Genomic DNA, 24,112 nt, shown 5'->3' on the forward strand with positions numbered 1-24,112 from the left:
ACATTATCTCGGGGGCGGGGAGAGCATGAAAAATGCTTCACTTATATTTAAAATCTTCTTTGAACTTACCAATTATTTCTCATCAAGGAGCTTGGCTTTCCCTAACCCCAACAATCTTAAATTCAGGTTAAGATTCCTTAATGGAACTCCTTCTAAACTAAAATGCGCTGTACATTTTGTTCTCCCAGAATAATTTGCCTGGAATGTAAAAATGGTTTAATACTTATGAATTCACAAAGATTGTTGAATAAGAATTTTTTTAATTTAAGAATTTTTTAATATATTCATTTGAGAGAGAGAGAGCAAGCGAGAGCCCAGGAATGGGGAGGGACTGAGGGAAAGGGAGAAGCAGACTCCCTGCTGAGCAGGGAGCTCAGATGTGGGGCTCAATCCCAGGACCCTGGGATCATGACCTGAGTTGAAGGCAGACACTTAACTGACCAAATGACCCAGGCACCCCATTGGATAAGATTTTGATAAAAACTATTTGTGCAGGGATGCCTGGGTGGCTCAGCAGGTTGAGTGTCTGCCTTTGGCTCAGGACATGATCCCAGATTCCTGGGATTCCACAGGCTTCTTGCATGGAGCCTACTTCTCCCTCTGCCTGTGTCTCTGTCCCTCTCTCAATGTGTCTCTCATGAATAAACAAATAAAATCTTTAAAAAAAAAACTATTTGTGCAGTCTAATATAAGCACAGGACTGGTTTTTTCATCTGCAAATCAAAGGAACCACCTGAAAGATACTTCTTCCCATTGAAATTCTATGATCCTAGAAGTATTCAGATTAACTGATACTATAACTACAATATTACATGGAAAAAGAAATACTTGTTACTATTATAAAATGATGCCAACAGAGTTGTCCACATTGCTTGCTTCAAAGAACTCTACTTTCCTATGTTCTTTCAGTTTGGATTCCATAAAAAAGAGGATCTCTGGTTCAATTGTATTCAACTAAAATTGGTGGCATACATCCAATGTGTCAGACACTGGGGAATTTAACATTTAATGACCCCATTTTGTTCTTAAGAAATTCAGGTCCAATTGTGAAAACAAAAAGATAAATGAGTACAACATAATGCTCTAAATGTAGCAGTTGATATTTGTATAAAGTACTGTGCAATCCAGAGGAAAAAATAATTAATCCTGCCTTAAAGTAGTAGAGCCTGAGAGCTTCAGAGAGGGGATGACATTTAAGTACATCTCCTGTGGGGAGGCAACAGGAAGCAGAGCAACTAAACTAGAAGAAAACACTTTAGTCACAGGCAACGGTGCATAGCGTACAGACACAAGCATGATGGTTGTTTCCCTGGGACATGGGAGGCAGGAATGGTGGGAGGCAGTGGTTGAAGATAAGACACACTGCAAAAAACCTCATGCATCTCTAATTTGTTTGTGGACTTCAGTCTGTGGTGATGGGGAAACTTTACAGCCATGAGTACTCACAGCACTTACCATTTGTATCACAAATATTTCATCGTTTGTTTAGTTGTCAGTCTGTGTCAAAAAAGGTTCACTGATGATCTGGGGAAGGAAGAGGCTGGTAGCCTGGAGACCAGTTAGGAGGTTGCTGATACAGATCGTGTATAAAAAGAGAAAAAAGACAATGACCTACACTATGTTCTTATAACTTTTTTTTTCTTTCACACAGGGGCAGTCACCTGTCTTGGGTTATGTGCAGGTAGAGCAGAAGCATCTAATGGAATGGAGCCACAATCAGCAGAGGGAAGTCTGGCTTGACATGTTGGCAGAGTTCATCATAAATATGTGAAACTAAAATTCTAAATAAACAAATCCACAGGATTTTATGTAGCAATCAGTGTCATTAACTCTGCCTGCCAAGAAAGGTGTGTTCTTTAAGGAAAATTGCTCAAGTTTTCTTCATGTCCTTGATTCAGCAGCCTGCTTTAGCAATTTTCTCTGGGCCCTGACAAATTAAAAAAGTGGTAACAGAGTTTGTAAGTGGAAACACTTTATCCTAAAAGAAGCCATGGAAGCACATTTAACCATACTCTGGGGCTGAACCAGCCTCACCAACACAAATTCCTACCTCTCAACTCCACTAGCCCATGCTTAATAGTTCAATTCTCTCTGTTGCCCACCCACATCTTTCATTGTCTTTCTAAAACATGAATGCTTTCCCAATCATGTAACCATATCCTCCTGCAGAAAACCTTTTACTTCTTTTGAACCATGGTTCTCAAACTTTAGTTAGAATATCCTGATATTACAGCTTCCTGGGTTCCAATGAGAGTTATCCAGGGTGCTGAATTTGTATGCAGCAGTCCCTGGTGATTCTGGTGCAGATATCCTGTGGATAGACTTATTTAGAAGGTCAAAGCCATCCATGAAAGTTGTGTGGCTCTCTGCCATCTATTTCTCAACATCTCTTTCTTTCTCTTTCTTTACATCTTCTAATTTTATCCTTGCTGCCATTCTAACAGGAAGAAGTGCTCCCTCTTCCCCCTCTGTGTTTCGGAACAAACCATTTCATATTTTCTTAAAAACTCATGTTCTAAAGTGGATCTTCCTTCTTTAAAGCATTTAACCTCCCCATCTCTCCTGAATTATTCCCTTTTGTCTTCTAAGCACAGTTAGGACTTAGTATGAGGCAATTCTTCATATGCCCATATCGTTTCCCAGGCTACATTCTAATTTTTTCATTGCATTATTAATGTTCTAGAGCAATTAGTCTACTTCTATCTGTTATCTTTCTTGCTTCCATTTCCTCCTTATTGCTGTGCAGAATGGCTCCTTTTCCATAGAGCTCTGCTGGTTAATGGAACTAATCCTTATTTTTGTAGTGGACCACATACTAATGAGAATTACAGAGAAAGCTTCAGCAAAATCAGGGAAATTGATTTTATGTTCCCTGTCTTAAAGCTGGCTAATTATTCTTGAAGAGGGTAATCTTTCTTCTGTGAGTTTTATCTTTGAAAAGGAACACCACATCTTGAATTTATTATAGCCTTAGGTTTTTGATACTGTTAAAGAACCAGCCTATATATAACATTTTATTATTTTTACCTACCCCATTTTTCAACAAACAACATATTTAGAACTCAATTCAACTCAATACTTATTTATGGAACACATAATATATTTAATGTGACCCTGATCAAGAACTTACTAGAGGTGTTTTAAATTTTACTAAACTATTACAAAATTCAACTAGAATTATAAAACAGTAGTAGTGCTCCAACTCAACTCTCCAGCCTCATTCTCAATACTCTCTATACTCTCACCCTATGCTACAGCCATCCTTGTTTGTGCATCTATCCTCATCTTTGTGCATTGGTAGTTTCCTTTTGGCTTATCCATTCATTGCCCTGGTGAAGTTCTGCCTAAACATCGAGACTTAATCTTCTCCTTCTAAAGCATATTCCTTCTTTTCAACTTAAGCTTTCAAAGGAGTTTTCTTGGAACTTCTCAGTATGAACTGACTCTACCCTACAAGACTGTGTACTCCTTGAAGACAAGAGACAAGTTTTATTTATCCTTTAATTTTTACAAACTTAGCTCAGAATAGTTGTATACTATATAAAGGGAAAAGTATTAAATTGAAAAAAGAAGAAAATGAAGTGAGATCAGCCAATGAATTACTAAAAATAGAAATGATTAATATATAATGAATATGGGCATGAAACAAATAAATATATGAACAAAAATAGCAGAAAGCACAGAAATATAGCATACTTTACAAGTCAATTTCATACATGACAATAAAGAGAAAATCACTGATATTTGATACAGTTACTATCAAGCCAACTATTTAACAATTTGAAAATTTGAGGGGGAATAGATTCATATTTGACAAGAAAATCTCAAAATAATTTCAAGATAAGTAAGAATATTTAAAGCCTATATTACAAGAAAAACTAAAGAAAACAATTGTAAATGTACCAGCTACTTGCAAATAATCTATAAAGGAAAATGTTGGCAAAATTGATTACACCAAGATGCCAAATTACCGTGAAAATAAGATAACTAAATAAAAAGGGAATGACTCTGAAAAGCATTTTCCACAAATATAAAAATAAAAAAAGCTCACTATTGATCACATTATAGAGTCTAAATATATTGATATGAAAATAGACAAAAACACAAATAATCTAAAAGGAATTATAATAAAAACTGTTAAATGTTCAGAATGTCCTTCAGAATGCCAATTAAGATGCACACTGAAAAAAATAAAGGTAAGGGTCCAGTTCTCCCCTGATTTCCAGAAGTGAAAGAAAAAATATTTTTAAAGATCTATATCCATCCTGAAAAAAGGGAAACTCTCAATGAATCCCCAAAGCTAAGTTACCTCTGAAAAACAGAATGCTTACAGAAAGCCAGAACATAAGCTAATTTGCTGAGCATTGGTATAAATGTAGCAGCGCCCCATGCCTAGAGGCAGAAGATACTAAAAAATTGAGTGTCTTCCAACAATCAATAAGGTAATTGTTTACAGTATGGGACAGGAGAGACTTTTAAGTGGATTGAACCCTAAAATCATGCACCAGTCAATTATCACTGTGGGTACCAGGGAGAGAATATCAGCCTCTATGGAGAAACAGTAACTGCGTGCCCAGAGCTGGCCCAGGCAAGGGGAAACTGAGGATTCTTTTCAACTTGTACAATTGGCAGCCAAGCTTATAGTTCCCAAGTAGAATACCGACACTGGCCCAAGACACTCTGTAGATAACAACATTTGAGAGTCACCCAAAAGAAAGCCACCTTGCTACCTTTTCAATCAAGAGTAAAGCCTACCTGTGACAGATCTAGTATGTACAGAGCTTCCCGTTGCTGAACAAGAACAGACACCCAAGATCAGAAAATACTGAAGGAAAGTCGCCACCATGAGAGTCAGAGAACAAAATGGAAGAACTCAGAAGAAATCAATATTATTCAAGGGGCAGAAGAAACCCTTGAAATTCATAATTAGTTTGTTTAGAAATGTTAATAGCTTACTGTATGCATTAAGGAAGACTAGGATGCTATAAAAAGCAAAAGAACACGTAGGTAATAAAAAACAGCTATTGGCAATTTAAAAAGATAATTGATGGGTTCTGGAAAGGAAATCTCTAGGAAAATAGCTACAAAATAGGCCTAGAAACCTATCAATTGGATTCTAGTTAAAGGAAAAAGACACTTCCTGGAGAGATGCCTCAACAACAATAAAAACTGCCTCTGATAGATTCATCTGATAGATGTTAACAGTAATGAAAGAAGATTTGCAGCTCAGATGAGAGTCTGGAGATGATTTAGTGACAATGCATGGAAAGCCTTTATTTGCTCTGGGGGGAAATTAACAGGAAAAAAATTAAAAGTTGAACAGGATATCAAATACTACATAAAATTGACTTTTTCTCAGATGTGAACAGTAATTATGTAGACACTAAGGTAAGTAATGACTTAATTTAATTGTGATATATATTAATTGAGAAGTTAGGAAAGTAGGTGTATAGAGGAGTGCTGTGAGTCGCACTTTAACAGATAAAAACCTTTATTTTGGGATCCCTGGGTGGCGCAGCGGTTTGGCGCCTGCCTTTGGCCCAGGGCGCGATCCTGGAGACCCGGGATGGAATCCCAAATCGGGCTCCCGGTGCATGGAGCCTGCTTCTCCCTCTGCCTGTGTCTCTGCCTCTCTCTATCTCTCTCTGTGACTATCATAAATAAAAAAAAAAAAAAAAGCCTTTATTTTTCTGCAAGAAATCAAGAGATAAACTGAAAAGTTTAATATTGTAATTAAGCATGCTGCTTTAAAATGCAACAAGAGAAAAATCAACTAGAGAATTTCAACATCTTGGAACATTACTTGGGGGAATGTGAGACAAGAATTTGCTTCTTGCCATACTATCTGATTTTTTAAATTATGTACATGTATAATTTTGGTAAAAAATGGAAATTGAATTTTTTAATCATAAAAAAGATAAAGCAATTTATATTGATAACGTGAATAATACTGCTGAAGGAATATAGTAGTCAAGAAACTTTATCCACCTAACAAGAGTTTCAAAGTGTATATAACAAAAACTGATTAAAATTTAGATATTCACAAATCCATTATCATAGAAGCTTCAATTAAAAATGTTTATTATTTTTAACCACAAATTAACAATTTCTAACAAGGACTACACATCACAAAAGAAAATATATGATATATATATATATATATATATATGTTAAAACAATTATCATCTTGTATGTTGTAACATCTGATCTAAAATGAAGAGCCAGGAACAGAAAGATTCACATACTCTACTGAAGAAAAACTTTAAAAACATATTTCAAGTATGTCTTTAAGGGAGAATCTGTCAATATTTGCATATGATATAATTAGCTATCTAGAATATATATAAGAGAACCAACTGGAAAATGATTTACTAGAACTAATAAAGACTTAGAAAAGCATGGCTTTTAAAAATCAATAGCTAAGCCAGGTATAGAAGAGAACTTCCTCAACTTGATAAAGAATAGCTACAAAAAATCTACACCTAGCATCATAATTTATGGTGAGAAATGTGACTTTCCCATTATTACTGGTAATATGTTACGGAGGTTAACTCCCACAACTGTTCAACATTATACTAGAAGTCATTGCTAATACAACTAGACAAGAAAATGAAATAAAGATATACAGATTGGAAAGGAATATATAACACTGTCTTTACAGACACAGTCATCTTCACACAATCATCATGTAGAAAATTTGAAAGAATTTTAAACTGGAACTAGTAAGTTACAGCAAGGTTGGAGGATACAAAATTAATATACCAAGTCGAATGCTTTCCTAAATATGAGCAATAAACAAGTAAAATTTGAAATAAAAATAAAAAATACAGTGCCATTTATATTAGCACTACCCAAATATGAAATACTTTTGTATAAATCTAACAAAACATATACAATACCTATGTGAGGAACACTAGGAAGTTCTGATGAACAAAATTAAGGAACTAAACAAATGAGATATAACATGAGAAATACTACAGGTTCATGGATAGAAAGGCTCAATATTGTCAAGATGTTAGTTCTTCCCAATATGATCTGTAGATACAATGCAACCCCAATCAAAATAGCAGCAGGTTATTTTGTGTATGTCAACAAAGTAATTCTAAAATTTACGTGGAGAAGCAAAAGATGTAGAATAGTCAATGCAATATCGAAGGAGAAGAACAAACTTGGAGGACTGGCACTATGCAATGTCACGATTTACTATAAAGCTACAGTAATCAAGATAATGTGGTATTGGCAAAAGAATAGACAGTTCAGTGGAACAGAACAGGAAATTCAGAAATAGACCCACATAAATACATTCAACTGATCTTTGACAAAGGAGCAAAAGCAATACAATGAAACAAAGATGGTTTTCAACAAATGGGTACTAAAACAAATGGATTTCCACATGCAAAAAGTTGAATCTAGACAAAGACTTGATAGTCTTCACAAAAATAAACTTAAAATGGATCATAAACGTAAAATGCAAAATTATAAAACTGTAAGATAAATAATGAGAAAACCTAGGTGACCTTGGCTACAGCAATAACAGTTTAGGTACCAAATCAAAAGCATGGTCCATGAAAGCTATAATCAATAAACTGGAATTCATTAAAACTAAAAATATCTCAAGGCACCTGGGTGGCTCAGTGGTTGAGCAGCTGCCTCTCATGTCGTGATCCTGGGGTCCTGGAACTGAGTCCTGCCTGCATCAGGCCTCCTGCAGGGAATTTGCTTCTCCCTCTTGCTTATGCTTCTGCCTCTCTCTCTCTCTGTGTCTCTCATGAATAAATAAATAAAATCTTAAAAAAAATTAAAAACATCTCTGTGAAAGACAGTGTCAAGAGAATGAGAAGACAAACTGCATCATGGGAGAAATATGTGCCCAAAAGACACAGCTGTTAAAGAACTATTATCCAAACTATACAAAGAGCTCTTTAAATTCAACAATAAGAAAATAACTCAAGTAAAAAATGGGCCAAAGACTTCAACAGACACCTCACCAGATGGCAAATAAGCATATGAAAAGGCGCTTCACATTGTATATCACCAGGGAAATGCAAATTAAAATAGCAATGAGGTACCATTACTAGACATCTATGAGAATGGCCAGAATCCAGAACCCTACCAACACTGAATGCCTAGAAGTATGGGGAGCAATTGAAATTCTCATTCATTGCTGGTGGGAATGCAAAACGGGCACAGCCACTATGGAAGACAGTTTAGTGGTGTATTACAAAATCAAACGCTCTTATGTGATCCAGCAATCATGCTCCTTTGTATTTTCTCAAAAGCATTGAAAACTTAGGTCCACACAGAAACCTGCATAAGCATGTTTATAGCAGCTTTATTCATAACTGCAAAAACTTGGAAGCAATCAAGATGAATTGCTAAGGTGAACGGATAAAGAAACTGTATTATATCCATATAATAGAATATTATTCAGCACTAAAAAGAAATGACTTATGAATTAAGTACATATCACTGAGTGGAAGAAGCAAGGATGGTTCAACATCTGCAAGTCAATCAATGTGATATACCACATTAACAAAATGAAGAATAAACACCATATGATTCTCAATAGATGCAGAAAAGGCAGTTGACAAAATTTAGCATTCATTTATAATAAAATCTCTCAACAAAACAGGTATAGAGGAAACATACTTCAACATAATAAAGGCCATATACGAGAAGTCCACAACAGGTATCATTCTCAATCATCTGATAATCCTGATATCTAAGATCAGGAACAAGACAGAACGCCCAATCTTACACCTTATTCAACTTAGTATTGGAAGTCCTGGGCAAAGTAATTAGGTAAGAAAAAGAAATTAAAGGTATCAAAATTGGAAAGAAAGAAAAAAATCTATCACTATTTGCAGGTGACATTATATTATATAAGTCCTAAAGACTCCATCAAATAACTGTTATTTGACTCCATCAAATAAATAAATTCAGTAAAGTTACAGGATATAAAATCCATATACAAAAATCTGTTACATTGCTTTACACTAAAAATAAACTATCAGAAAAATATTAAAAACAATCCTATTTACAACTGCATCAAAAGAAGAAAATATCTAGGAATAAATTTAATCAAAAAGGTGAAAGACCTTTTGAAAGGTCTACATCTGTTGAAAATTACAGGACATTTATGAAAGAAACTGAAGAAGGTACAAATAACTGAAAAAATATTCTATGCTCATGGATTGAAAGAATTAATGTTAAAATGTTCATACTACCTAAAACAATATACAGATTCAATGCAACCCTGTCAAAATCCAATGGTATTTTTCACAGGAATAGAACATGTAATCTTAAAATTTGTACAGAAGCATCAAAGATCCCAAATAGCCAAAGCAATCTTAAGAAAGAAGAACAAGGCTGGATGCATCATGCTCCAATTTCAAAGAAAAGCTACAGTAATTAAAACAGTATAGTACTGGCATAAAAACATAAAGACAATGAAACAGAATAAAGAGTCCAAAAATAAGCCCATCCCTATCCATTCACCTTATATGTCCACAAGAAGGTCAATTAATTTACAACAAAGGAATTAATAATGGGGGGAAAGAACAGTCTCTTCAATAAATGGTGCTGCAAAATTGGACAGCTACATGCAAAAGAATAAAACTGGACCACTATCTTCCACCAGACATAAAATTAACAGGTAATGAATTTAAAGAACTTAAAACATGAAACCATGAAACCCTTAGGGGAAAAAAAAAAAAAACAGGAAATAAGCTCCTTGACATAGGTCTTCGTGGTGATTTTTTTTAATCTGTCACCTAAAGCAAAAGCAACAAAAGCAAAAATAAACTAGCAGGACTACATCAAACTAAGAAGCTTCTGCACAACAAAGGAAGTCATCAACAAAAAGAAAAGCAACCTACAGAATGGGAGAGCATATCTCCAAATCATTTACCTGAGATGAGGCTGATATCCAAAATATATAAAGAACTTATAAACTCAATACAAAAACACAAAATTTGATTTAAAAATGTGTAGAAGATCTGAACATACATTTTCCAAAGTAGACTTACAGATGGCTAACAGGTACATACATGAAAAGATGCTCAACATCATTAATCATCAGAGAAATGAAATCAAAACAAAAATGAGATGTCACTTCACATTAGTTGGAATGGCCATTATCAAAAAAGACAAGAAATAAGATGTGTTGATAAAATTCTTGTGCACTGTTCATGGCAGTATAAATTGGTGAAACTACTATGGAAGACTATTTGGAGTTTTCCTTAAAAAAAAAAAAAAAACCAAACTACCAAACTATCAAAAAGATATACGCATCCCCATGTCTATTGCAAGATTATTTATAGTAGCCAAACTATGAAAACAACCTAAGTGTCCATCAATGGATAAAGGGATAAAGTAATTGTGTAACCATATTATATATAATAATATATACATAATTCAGCCATAAAAATATAAAATCTTGCTATTTGAAACAACACAGAGAGACCCAAGGGCATTACACTAAGTGAAATAAGTCAGACAGAGAAGGACAACTATCATATGATATTTTATGTGGAATCTAAGAAAAACAAAAAACCCAAGCTCATAGATACAGAGAATAGATTGGTGGTTGCAAGGTGAGGGGTCAGGGATGGAAGAAATGGTTTGTTTGTTTTTAGTTTAAATAAATTGAATAATAAATTTTCAAGATTGACAACATAAATAAAAATCATAAATCAAAACATTATACAAAAAGACCAAGTAGATTTGATAAAGAGTCAAGTGGAAATTCTGACACTGAAAAAGATAGCCTTTGAAAATAAATGTTTCATCAAAAGTTTAAATAGATTTGATAAAATAAATAAATAAATAAATAAATAAATAAATAAATTTGATAGAATCAAAAAGAATTAATGCATTGAAAGATAAATCTGAAAACACTACCCAGAATGACATCTGGAGAGAAAATATAAGAGAGATTAAGAGACAGAGAATACAGAATGAAAAGATCCAACATGTGTATAGTAAGAGTCCCCAAAGAAAAGAATAGAATAGGGATGCCTGGGTGGCTCAGTGGTTGAGCATTTGCCTTTGGCTCAGGTCCTGATCCTGGAGTCCAGGAATCGAGTCCCACATCAGGCTCCTGGTGGAGAGCCTGCTTCTCCCTCTGCTATGTCTCTGCCTCTGTGTCTCTCATGAATAAATATATAAAATATTTTTTTAAAAAAAGAAAGAAAGAAAAGAATAGAGTGAATGGGAGGAAAGCAACATTTAGAGAACATATGCCTATGTCTTACAACCAACATAAAGTAGGTACCAATAAAGAAAGTAGGAAAGGGAGGCCAGTGGGTGATGGGTAAAATAGGTGATGAGAATTAAGGAGGCACTTGTGATGAGCACCAGGTGTTGTTCATAAGTGATAAATCACTAAATGCTACACCAGAAACTGATGTTATGCTGTATGTTGACTAATTGTAATTTAAATTAAAAATTTGGACAAAAGTAGAAGAAAGAGAAAGAAGAAAGAAAGAAAGAAAAGAAAGAAAGAAAGAAAGAAAGAAAGAAAGAAAGAAAGAAAGGAAGGAAGGAAGGACGAAGGAAGAAGGAAGAAGGGAAGGAAGGAGGAATGAAGGAAGGAGAAAGAAAGAAAAAAGACCTCCCTCCTCCCTCCCTCCCCTCCCCTCCCTCACTCCCCTCCTCCGCCCCCCTCAATCCCTCCTCCCTCCCGCCTCCCTCCCCCCTCCCCAACGCCTCCCTCCCGCACGCCCTCCCCCCTCCCCCTACCCGCCCGTCTCTCTTTTCGTTCTTTCTTTCTTGCTTCCTTGCCTCCTGCCCCTTCCTGTCACTTCCTCCCTTCTTCCTTCCTTCCTTCCTCCCCGTGTGCCCTTCCGGCCGTCTCTTAAGGAGAGGAATTTTGAGAAAAAGATAAAGTCAATTATGTCTAAAATACACACTCACAAACACACACACAAAAGAAAGTGAGGTGGTTATTAAGTACCAGTCCCTTGACTCTATTTTCTAGCATGATTAAAGCAAAAAATTATTAATATTCAAATAAGAAAAGAGAAAAATAGACAATGACATAGGGCTGTCAAGTCTGAGATAAAGAAATTCAAAGTACATATTAAAATGCATACAATCTGACCAGACTTAAAGTTATAAATTTCTACCAATTTTTAAATTATACCAATTAGAGCTACAGAAAATTACAGTTTTCCACATATCCTATTGGTAAAAATTAAGGAACAAGATAATAAATAGTAGAGTATGAGAAATAGATACTTTCATGCTTCAAATGGGAGCAGGAATTATTCAAAGAGTTCAGATGTTCTAGCATTTTCAATATGAACTCCGATTGACTCAGCACTTCCATTTCTCAGCTGGTGCCTTGGATATTTGCAAAATAATCTCTCACTTCTCTTAGATCATGGCTGATAATTGCACCTCAGAGAAGCCTTTCTTGATGATTTCATCTCTCACCTTTGTTGCATTTCTTCATCCTACCTATCATTACATGACATTTATCATCAATGGATGTCATTTTTTTTTATCATTTATATCTTCTTGAATGCCCACAAGGAAGACCTTGTTTTGTTTCTTGATAAATCCACAACATCAAGAATGGTGCCTGGCATATGACACTAAGCACATATTCATGAATGTTTGCTGAAGTATGCAGAAAATTAAAAACAACTTAATGTCCATCACAAATAATGTTATATCTATACTATAATAATAATGGCAATTCTTTTAATGACACAGCTCCATTTGTATTGCTATGGAAATATTTCCAAAGCAAAATGTTATATAAAAAAACAAAAAAGTTTCAGAATTACTACTGTAATAATACAGTGTATTATCACACAAGGTAAAGATATATATTTTCTATACTTAAACATACGTGTGTAAATGCATGGGAGGATGTTGGAAGGATACACACTAAGCTGAAAACAATGGTTAGGGAGAGCAGTGGGTATGGGGGTTGCAGGTAGAGGGTCAAAGAAAAACGTAGCCTTATCTGGAATGTTCTCATTCTTTAGAAGGTGATATATTTATGTTGCTCCTTGTGTTATTAAATATTTCTGTTTAAAAGTTAGTCTCCTCTGCTAACTCTGGGAAACGAACTAGGGGTGGTAGAAGGGGAGGAGGGCGGGGGGTGGGAGTGAATGGGTGACGGGCACTGGGTGTTATTCTGTATGTTAGTAAATTGAACACCAATAAAAAAAAAAAAAAAAAAAAAAAAAGAAAGATGCAGGCAAAGACCTCAAACTCCTTAAATTTAAAAAAAAAAAAAAAAAAAAAAAAAAAAAAAGTTAGTCTCCTTAGTGATCACATAAATACAAAGTAAAACAATTGTAAATTTCTGGTTCATTCTTTTCAATGCAACAAAGAGTGTGGTAATTTTATTCATTAAGTTTTTAATATTATTATAATGTTCTCTTTGCAGTATAAAACATCTTTATAAAAAAGTCACAAATATTCAAGTTAATTTCTCTTAAGTTTAATTCATTAAAAGTTCACTTCTTTTACATAGAATATTTGTTCCAATGTTTTTCTCTATATGTTTTATTTGAACACTTTCCTTATTATTTACTTCCTGTTCAAATGCTTCAGCAATTTTCCAGTAGGTTAACTCATTTCCGCATATTATTTACTTGCTTTTCTAATATTTTGGACCGCTGGCCATGTTCACGGTCACTCACTGTCATTTTTCTCTCTTTGTGCAGCTGTTTGTTTACCCAGCCGTTGCTTCCTTTTCCTTTGTCTTATCCTATTTTGGTGGCTCTTCCACGGGAAAATATTTTACCAGATTGCACACAACATATCATACTAAGATCTCCCATCCATACCTAGCACATATTACAATATGTCTTAAGAATGAAAACTTTTAAAATATTTGCAGAGTGGCAATTCCAAACCTAGACTGGGACATTGCTAAGAGGAGAGAAATTTAGGACAGACCTTTCAGAGATGGATATATCTGAGCTGAATTTTGAAGAATGAGTAGAAGTTAACTATGTAAACAGCTGTCAGGGGAAAGTATGCTTGTCTGATAGAGTCAGGAGGGCAAAGGCACAGAGGTGGGAAAAGTAGTATTCAGGGTAATGCACACAATTTAACATAGTGAAGCTATAGGGCCTTGAGAATAGCTAGAGATGAGGTACAGGACAGAATAAAGGATGACCTTCTGCCAATCAAGGTTGAGATCTTACCCATATGGAAAAAGGGACACTAACTAACATTCATTAGTTCATGGGGGGAGAGTAAGGGAGGGTCTCACCGCTCAGGCTATTGGGGAGGAAGGAAAAGCTGACTCTGGTGACTGGAACAAGCAAGGCTTATCTTCAGCTGAAAAGCAATGGTGAGGAATACAGGGCAGTGTCCATTCTGGTTTGGTGTGAATTCTGTACCAGGGTTAAATATGTATCCCATCTAGTATGAGAGTGATTTGAGTTTGGGGGCTTGGGTGGCTTGGACTTCTGGTGGCTCATTTCAGGATGATGTGTAACACAATAGAAGGTAGTTCGAAGGAAAATATTATTACACAATTTTGGACATGTTAAACCACAGATGTGAGATCGCCCAGAAGACTCATGTGCCAACATGCAAAACACTGACAAATTATAGGATTTAAATGGTGGGCAAAGGAGGGAGAGTTGTAGCAAAGGGTAGGTTGGCAGAGAGGTGAGAGGAAACCAGAAGAATCTTCAATAACAGAAGGAGTAAAGAGTTACAAAAGTTTATCAACAGTGGTAAATGCTGAGGAGAGAGCAAGTAAAGTAGAGATAGAAGATGCTACGTGGAACATTTAGGAACATGTTCGTTTTCAGTGGCGTGTGCTACCTCGGTAGAAATCAATCCAGAGGGGCAGCCCAGGTAGCTCAGCGGTTTAGCGCCGCCTTCAGCCCAGGGCATGATCCTGGAGACCCAGGATCGAGTCCCACGTCGGGCTCCCTGCATGGGGCCTGCTTCTCCCTCTGCCTGTGTCTCTGCTTCTCTTTCTCTCTGTGTCTCTCATGAATAAATAAATAAAATTTTAAAAAAAAGTTTTAAAAAAGAAATCAATCCAGATCAAAACTCAGTTGTGTACAGGGGCCAAACAGATTGGGAAAATATGTGAAGGCGCCAGGCATAAAACAAAAGAGTGCAGATTTGAAAAGGGAATGTACACGTCTCACCTAAAGGACTTAGAGGAAAAAGAAAAAAAAAAAAAAAAAAAAAAGGAATAGCCAAGCAAAACAATTATGATGGCCAGGTTTGGCCTGTTGGCAACAAGTTTGATGTCAACTCTCAAAACTTATTCAAAACTCCAAATGAAGATTAGGCCATAGAATCACAAATCCCTTTGGAGCAGATAAAAACATATATTGTGGATTTGTTTATTTATGACTTTAGTGATAGTATGGGATAAGGACCAGAAGACCGACAGTCAAATTACAGAAATAGTCAATAAATTCTAAGGTTCTTGCTTAACACGGGTTAAGCCTCATACTTAAGCCTGTAGTAACTCTGTGAAGAGGACATTATCCCTTTTCTGCTGTTGAGGAAACTGAGGATAAGAGTGGTTATGTACTCTAGCGAAGTTTCACAGCGACAGTGTAGAATTGTAGGTTCCAGCTCAGCTCAATCCGACTTCGATTCGATGCTCTTTCAGTTACACTGTTTAGTCTGAGGGGAAGACAGATCTCCCTTGTCTTGCATAAATTGATTTGCCTGTGATCTGGGTGCCAATCTTTCGTACCTTCTCAGAAATCTGGTCACATTCTTCTTCTTTTATTGCCTTTACCTTCATCACTCCTTTTCACTGGCTCTTTCCCCAACATGGGCTCTTGCCCAAGTCTCTTTAACCAGAAACAAAAACTAACAACAACAAAAAATTTCCTCAAAAGTACATCTTTCTATAGCTACTTCTTGATCTCTTTCTTTCCATCCATAGATGAATTCTTCTTAAGAGTCCTATAATTTCTGGGATATTTGTTCATTTTCATTACCTAACTAGGACCCACACGATAATGACTACATACAACTACATACAACTTAAACTGACTACATACAACTTAAGAAACTTGATCAAACTCACATTAGTAAATATTAAAGATGAGATTCAAATCAAGGTGTTAAGGCTTCAGTTTTAACCATGGTGCTTTTCTGCCATGTAATTTTGGAATGTTAAACAGCTAGACTGGATGTAATGATGAGGAAGCTATCAGAATGAATTCAGATGTGAATAGAGGTTAGCCTCTCCTTTGTTATTTTTTTTAAACTGATTTGGAACTCTTTTTTTATATAAAGATTTTATCTATTTATTTATGAGAGAGAGAGAGAGAGACAGAGAGAGAGAAAGAGGCAGAGACATAGCAGAGGGAGAAGCAGGCTCCTTACAGGAAGCCCAATGTGGGACTCGATCCTGGACTCCAGGATCGCACCTTGAGCCAAAGGCAGATGCTCAACCACTGAGCCACCCACGCGTCCCTGGAACTTTTATACTGTATCTGCCATAGAGTTCGATATTCTTTACAATCTTTTGGGAATTTCCATTAGTTTAAATTTACATGATCATTGTTTATTTCTATTACCTGGTTCCTCAAATTGCCTTCAAATTACTTGTCTCCTCATCTTGTCTCCTGTGATTGTTCCCCTTTCTCTGCTCCACATCAAGGCAGACATGGATTAAAAGTCCCTTTCCTTGATTTTTCTAGAATACCAATTTCTAAAGGCATTATGTGTATGTAGCAAAATTTGCAGAAGGTTTGAGGTGGAGGGGACTGACTAAAAAACTATCAAGCAAAGAACATAAAAATGCACATCAGGCATCTCTGTTCTTAAAAGTGATTTCACCACCCCATCACTGAGAATGTCCCACTTGTGATCTGACTAGTTTCTAACCTCCCAGGATGTCCTTACTCCTCATTTTTTTCTCTCCTTCTCCCTTCATCCACCCTTTCATTCTCCCTGTCCTCAAATTCCTGTTAACTACTTATGTGGAAGGTTCTCTCTTCTCACCCAAATAAAAGTTTTAAGAGAGCACAGACTTTGTCTGTATTGTTCACTGCTATATCCCACAGTGTGTAGAACAGTGCCTGACACATAACAAGTACTCAGTAAATAGTTGTTGACTGTGTAAATGAATCAAAATGGAAATGGCCAGCAGTCTGTTGGTTGTAATAAGTGTTAATATTTATTGAGTGCTTGCAATAGGACAGATACTATTCTAAATATTTTTTTAAAACAAAGATTTATTTATTTGAGAGAAAGAAAGAGAGAGAGAGCATTGGTAGAGAGGGACACAGGGAGAGGGAGAGGGAATCTGAAGCAGACTCTGCCCTGAGAGTGGAGCCTTCCTTGGGACTTGATCTCACAACCCTGAGATCACGACCTGAGCCAAAACCAAGAGTTACAGGTTTAACCAACTGCACCACCCAGGTGGCTCTTGAATACTTTCCAAGTATTCATGCAATAAAACATAGCCATGAACTAGATACAACTAATATCTCTATTTTACAGATAAGGAAACTGACTACATACAACTTAAGTTTTATTTGGGTGAGAAGAGAGAACCAATAAACAAAAAACAAAAAAGGACAATATGTGGGGAATGCCATGAAGAAATAGAGTAAAAGGAAACAAGAAGGTGGGGATATTGCCTCTTAGAGTTACATTTTAGCAGATGTCTTATGAAAACAAGGGAGCAAGTTCTGTGAAGCGCTGTGGGAAGCATCTCAAACTCAGCATCTTCCCTCCAGCATCTTTTGTAACAACCATATTCCTTATCTGAACAAATAGGACAATCATCCACCAATGACTCAACCGAGCTATGAGTCTTTCCTCTCTTGTTTCCATACCCAGTTTGTTACTAAGCTCACCTTTTATAAAACATCTTGAGTCTACTTTCCCATTTCTCCTATTACTTATAGATTAAGCTATAGGAAGTGACCATTCTAAGGTCAGAAACAGTTAAATATTGGCATGCGCTTACCAAACCCAGTTTATTTTCTTCCAGGGCATGCAGAAGGACTACTTCCCAGACTCCCTTGTGGTTAGGTAGAGCCATTTGACTAAGTTCTGGACAAAACTGCTGGAGAACACTTCTAGTCTGGACCCTACAATCTCTCACCAAAATCCAATATTTACTCTAGTCATTCCTCTGACAGCAATGCAGAATAAAGAAGGTACAGTCAAGGATCCTATGGTCCTAGAAGAATGGTGGAACCACAGGATGGAAGAAGTTTGGGTTCATAAATGACAGCATGGAGCAAAACTCTTTCAGTTCCCCATACACCTTCACTGTACTTGAGTGAGAATACTTCATGGTTGGTGGTAGTTTGTTAGAGCAGTTAGCCCATCCTAATGCCATAGTTTTATTTCACATCATCAACCTTCCTCTATATCATAGCAACAGCATCCAAACTGATCTCTCAATCTCCAAACCATTCTTCTCAAGGCACCCACATAACTGTTTCAATCCCCAATTTGATCATGTCACTACCCATCAAGAACCAGTTCTTCAATGGCCTGTCCTCAAGTTGTCTAAGCAGTTTGGATATTCAAAACCTTTTGTGACACAATCCTGGCCTACAACCACAGTCTCTCTTCTTTCTTTTTATTTATTTTTATTTATTTATTTATTTATTTATTTATTTATTTATTTATTTATTTATTTATTGTCTCTCTTCTTTCTATTGCTGACCAGGACTTTCTACCCTTGCCCCACCTAATTACTTGATGTTCCTCAAAAGGGTCATGCTTCTAAGCCATTGCACACTACTTCTTATGTCTGATGTGAATACCCCCTTGACCCTGCTAATTCAGGACTCAACTCATGGCATCTGCTATAGAAAGTTTTCCAAGGGACCAAGCTTGGATCAGGTCCCTAACTTGTATTCTTTTAGCACTTCATTTTTATCAAGGTACTTATCACCTTGTCATGTAGTTATCTCTTTAATTTTCATGGCTTTTTTCCAGAATTCTTTCAGAAAAGGCTAATGTCCTTTATTTTTCTGTTCCCTAATATTATGCCTGACTGAGGGTAGACACTCATTGTTTAATGAATAAATACATACAGGAACAAATGAATTTCTAAGGATTTTGCCATCTTTGTCACAAAATGCATTTAATTCACTTCAAAATATGCTATAGAAAAAAAACCACAAAATGCTTTTTCTTTCAGGAATACTAAGACTTAAAAAAAGAATACTAAGATAAAAGATACTTTTGATTGCATTCATATTCGTCAACATTTTCTTTCACTGGTTTTTATGCAAACTATTCCCTTGCCTTAAATCAGAAAATGGATAATTAGGAACTGAATAGCTTTCTTAACTACACATCTCTCACTAGACACTAGTTCATTTTCTTGTAAAGAGAATATGGTAATTTCTGACAAACATCAACCCTCCAAAAATCATATGATCATTTTTAATCCCAGGAATCATTTAGAAAAAAATCTCATTTTTTCCAGAAAAATAAAATTATGCTTGTTTTTCTGACCATAACTGTTCTTTTATGATTTCTCCCTTTTGTAGTTCTTATAATAGCAATTGTATTTATTTCTCTAAATTTCAATATAAGTAAGTCACACTGAACTTTAAAAACAGATATTGATTCATTTTGAAATATATAAAATTAACTGAGTTATATTCTAATTTGTGGAATATCACCAATTAAGTAAAATAAAATTGTGGCAATGTTGGCACAAAGTAATAATCTTGTATTTTAAAAAACAGATTGGATTTTAGAAGCCCACTGATTTTGCTATAATTGTATCTTACAAAAATTTCTGATACAGATGATAATCTCAAATGTGACTTCCAATTATAAAGAAGGTACTTTGAGAAGACTGTATGTTCAGCCTCTTCCACAGGTAAACTGTGCAATCTTAAGCAAGTTACTTCATCTGTTTATGCCTCAATTTTCTCATCTAAAAAAAATGGACATAATAAGAGCACTTAGTTACAAGGTCACTGTAAGGACTATGTGAGTTCATATGTGTGATGCACTTAGAATAATATCTGACACATAAAAATTCTTATAATATTTAGCTTTCATCATCATCATCATCATCACCCCATCACCACTGTCACCATCATTATCACCATCAATACCATCATCATCTTTGTCATCATTAGCAACATCATTATCACCATCATCATCACAATCACTACCACCATCATCATGACCAACACGACCATCACCATCATTATCATCATCACCATCAACACCAACATCATATAACCACCATTCTTCCTCTTCTCTTTGCAAAAACAAGTAATGAGAAACCAGTTTCTAAAAAACTCTAGAAAAATGAACACCACCTCCAAGGAAGCAGTTAGCCACTTGCTAGGCAGGTTATGCCTAAATGTATTTACATAACATTTTTGAAATACTGAGGTACACGTAACTGTGTGTTCATTTGTCATTATTTTGTCAAAAAATCTAAATACGTTACTGATATTTCAAACTGTCAGTGAACACACAGAAATAAGGAAAGAGTAAGTGGGGGGTCAGTGAAATGGTCAATTTCATATAGTTTATCAGAGATTTATTTAGAGTGAAAGAATATAAAAGAATCTCTTTTCTATATTCATAAAGAGAAAAGTTAAATATAAGAGAATGAGATCTCTCGAAAATATAAAATGCACCATCTCTATTTTATCATAAAGAATTTATGTCTTCCATAATGTAATTTTTAAAGCAATTAATGGATTTATTTGCATTTGCATGGACATTTTTTAAAGATTTTATTTATTTATTCATGAGAGACACAGAGAGAGAGAGAGAGAGGCAGAGACACAGGCAGAGGGAGAAGCAGGCTCCATGCAGGGAGCCAATGTGGAACTCGATCCCGGTACTCCAAGATCACACCCTGGGCTGAAGGCAGGCACTAAATTGCTGAGCCACCCAGGGATCCCCTGCATGAACATTTTTAATATACTGCACATTTGTTCTAGCTATCACATTTAATTAATGATAGATTCCATTATCCAATTATTTTTAATTAAAAATTTTGCCAATAAAACCTTTGTCATAAATCTAAATTATGTAGTATTTTAATTTTATTGTATTTCTAGAGTTAGCATCTATTTCTTTATTTCTCATTTCAAATGTTAGAAAATAAGTTGAATTTCTCTTTTTGTGACATAAACTCAATCAAAAATGCAAGAAGGACGTGAAGGTGGAGATCCTTCTCCCCTCAGTATCTACGGGGTGGTCAGCTACCCTTAACAGCCAACCAGGACAGTTGAGGGCAAGGGCATTTGATATCACTGTGTAGCCATGACTAAATCTGAAGAAACGAAAGAAAAAAAAAAAAAGAAACAAAAGAAGACTTAATGTTTCACCCACCCAGCCTTTAGTTGGGTGACTTGGCAGATTTAATGCTTGGCTACTGCAAGCCAAAAAGTGCAACTAATCTGGGGAGTCTTCTTAATGAGAATTTTTTAAAAATGAAATCATGATTAACTAATAATTAACAAATCCCAAGAACCACTAGAAAGTATATTTGATAGCTCCGGGAAAGCAAATGGAAATATCTCACTATTATGTGCCATTTGTACCTTGTAAATGTTACTTTTATAGGCTGCCAGAGCCTTGTCAAGATGTCCAAGAGCCATCTGCAAAGAACACCCATTGTTTTTGGTGTGGTAAATATCCGTCTTATATAGAGAGCTTATTATCTCAAAAATAGGATCAACTACCAGACTTGGCTTTCACATGAATGCTTCTAATCCATTTTGGGTATGATCATTTGAGTACTAGGGTATCATGATACTCACAAACGTGTTCTACCTCTGAAGATCAAAACAGAATGCTGATTTGTACATAATCACAACATGGTAGTTCTAAAATTGTGAATGAAAGGTTTGCATGGGAATTAAGCTCTGTATAAGCTCTACAAAAGGAGTCTTGAAAAGCTTGGAATTTATAACTAACCAAACCTCAAAGCACATATTCAGAAATAGAGGAGTCATTCCAAGACCTGGTTTACAACTCACATGGTGGTACATGTATCATTCAAATACTACAATGGGTGAATCGGATAGATTTACTTTGCAATAGCATTAAATTATTTTTTCCTGTTTGCAAAAGCAAAACATGGTAATTGTCTAATTGTAGATAAATTAGGAAATACAGATGAACACAAAGATGAGCAGTATGGTTGACATAAAGTAAATGTTCAATAAATTTATGTTGAATGACAGAGATAGAGAAGGAAAAAAAACGATAATCACACAACCATTTCACCATTCAGAGTTGACCTCTATTAATATAATGATTTCTGTCTTTCACATATACCTCTAAAACAGGATGGAAATTTGCACACAATTCAGAAAGTCTAGCTTCCCACCCTCCCCTTTGCCTTTATCTTCTGAGTTCTGAGGCTCCAATTCTTACTAATGACAAGAGAAAACCTTAGATTTATCATTGCAAAGTAATTAAGTGTATTTGGAAGTAAAACAGTCTTTGGAGGAAATATTCCATCTATTTAAATGCAAAATTCCTTCAAAAGCTGGAGAAATTTCATTAGCTTTTAAAGTAAACCATTTTTCCTACTGACACCTATATTAGATGCAGAACAAATAGCAATTTCTTCTTTCCTCCCAGAAAGCCTCTCCCTTCTGGATCCTCACAGAAGTGGTGAATCCTTTAGCTGTCTCTAAGTTGGTGTGGTTGATCTTTGCCTGGTCCTTGGGGTCCAGCACTGGTGTCTGTGAGGTGTGCTTGGTACTTCTGGTTCTTTTGGACACCCAGCTGGTCACCACTACTCAAGTCTGTGGTTCCTTCTGGAGTCCCAGTAATCCATACTAGCCTCTTCGCAACCTTGGGTCCCTTCTTCTCTTAGTAACTTTAGTATTTTTGTATCTTCCTACTGGAAATATGGACATGGCGTGATTCCCAAAATACCACATGCAGGCACAACTAGGGTCAGCCATTTTAAATTTATCTCCCAGCATTAGCTGGACTCCACTCAGGGTGCCAGTTTTCCTGGAGAAGCACACAGTCCTTCAGACACATGCCCTGCTCATCCATGCTATTATGACCTTCTAAAATGTATCCTGGGAAGAGAGAAGAGGAGGAGAGAGGGATGGGGAACAAAGGGAAAAAAGACAGTGAAGAGAAGAATGAGAAGCAAAAAGACAAGAAGAAGAGGAGGGGAATAAAAAATATTGCCAAAAACGAATGGAAAGATAAGATCACACAACCAAGAGTTAGTGTGACACAGAATTTGATATACAAAAAGAGAAAAGGAACAAAAATCACTTCCCTCCCTAGTATTGATCCCATTATTTCTCTGCCATGTTGAACAAAGACGAAGAGAGAAATAGCAAGGTGAAAAAAATAACAAAGAAGAGGAGGTGAGAAGGTGTGTCTCACATGCTCTCTTCAACTGCAAGAACTAATTATACACTCATTTCATCTCACCTCCAATTCTTTCCAATCATGAATTGCAAACAGCCCCAAACAAAACCTCAGTAAACTGCAAAAACAGTTGATTCTATGGTTAGGTAAAAACAGAGCCTAAGAGTTAATTTTATTATAAGTTGTTGAAAAGAGAACATCTATTTTCATTTCGTGTTGTGATTCACGTGTTAGTGAATTACATCAGCTTTTAAAGTAAACCATTTTTCCAACTGACACCTATATTAGATGCAGGACAAATAGCAATTTCTTCCTTTTCTGTCTTTAGTCACTGCCTATGTTAAAGTATTTTGAGTAACAAATTTTAGCAGTTGTTCTCCTATGTCTCTAAAATATAGCTAATACCACCATTCTTCACCCACTGTTCAAAAATGAGAAGGAAAGTAAAAAACAAAAAACAAAAAAACAGAGTAATGCATAAATTGGAATCATTAACAGCAGTCCCTATAATCACAATCTGTTAGGATAAGAGACCAAATATATTTATATTAAGGCGAATTTAGAAGAAAAAGTTAGTTTAATTTATACTTATTATTGGGTGAATTTTCTTTTCTTTTTTTTTTTTTTTTTTGGTTAATTTTATTTTCATGTTACTCTATACCTTTTAGCATCACCCTGAAAGAGGTCTCCTGTAACAAGAGGAGGCAGTTAAGTCAGAAACTGAGGAAAGTCTTGTGCTAGGTCATATGCTGAGCTGGAAAGCAGGGTCCAGAAAGATATTTCGGAAGAGAAGCTT

The 24,112-nt window shown here is 35.7% G+C and overlaps 1 protein-coding gene across 1 annotated transcript in view; it reads right to left on the reverse strand.

Moving 5' to 3' along the window:
• The window catches only part of ST8SIA1 (ST8 alpha-N-acetyl-neuraminide alpha-2,8-sialyltransferase 1), a 150,229-nt gene that overhangs the window by 8,725 nt on the left and 117,392 nt on the right, over positions 1-24,112 (reverse strand). The window lies entirely within an intron of this gene.

Source organism: Canis lupus, chromosome 27 (genome assembly GCF_011100685.1).
Source record: "Canis lupus familiaris isolate Mischka breed German Shepherd chromosome 27, alternate assembly UU_Cfam_GSD_1.0, whole genome shotgun sequence".
NCBI classification, from domain to species: Eukaryota; Metazoa; Chordata; class Mammalia; order Carnivora; family Canidae; genus Canis; species Canis lupus.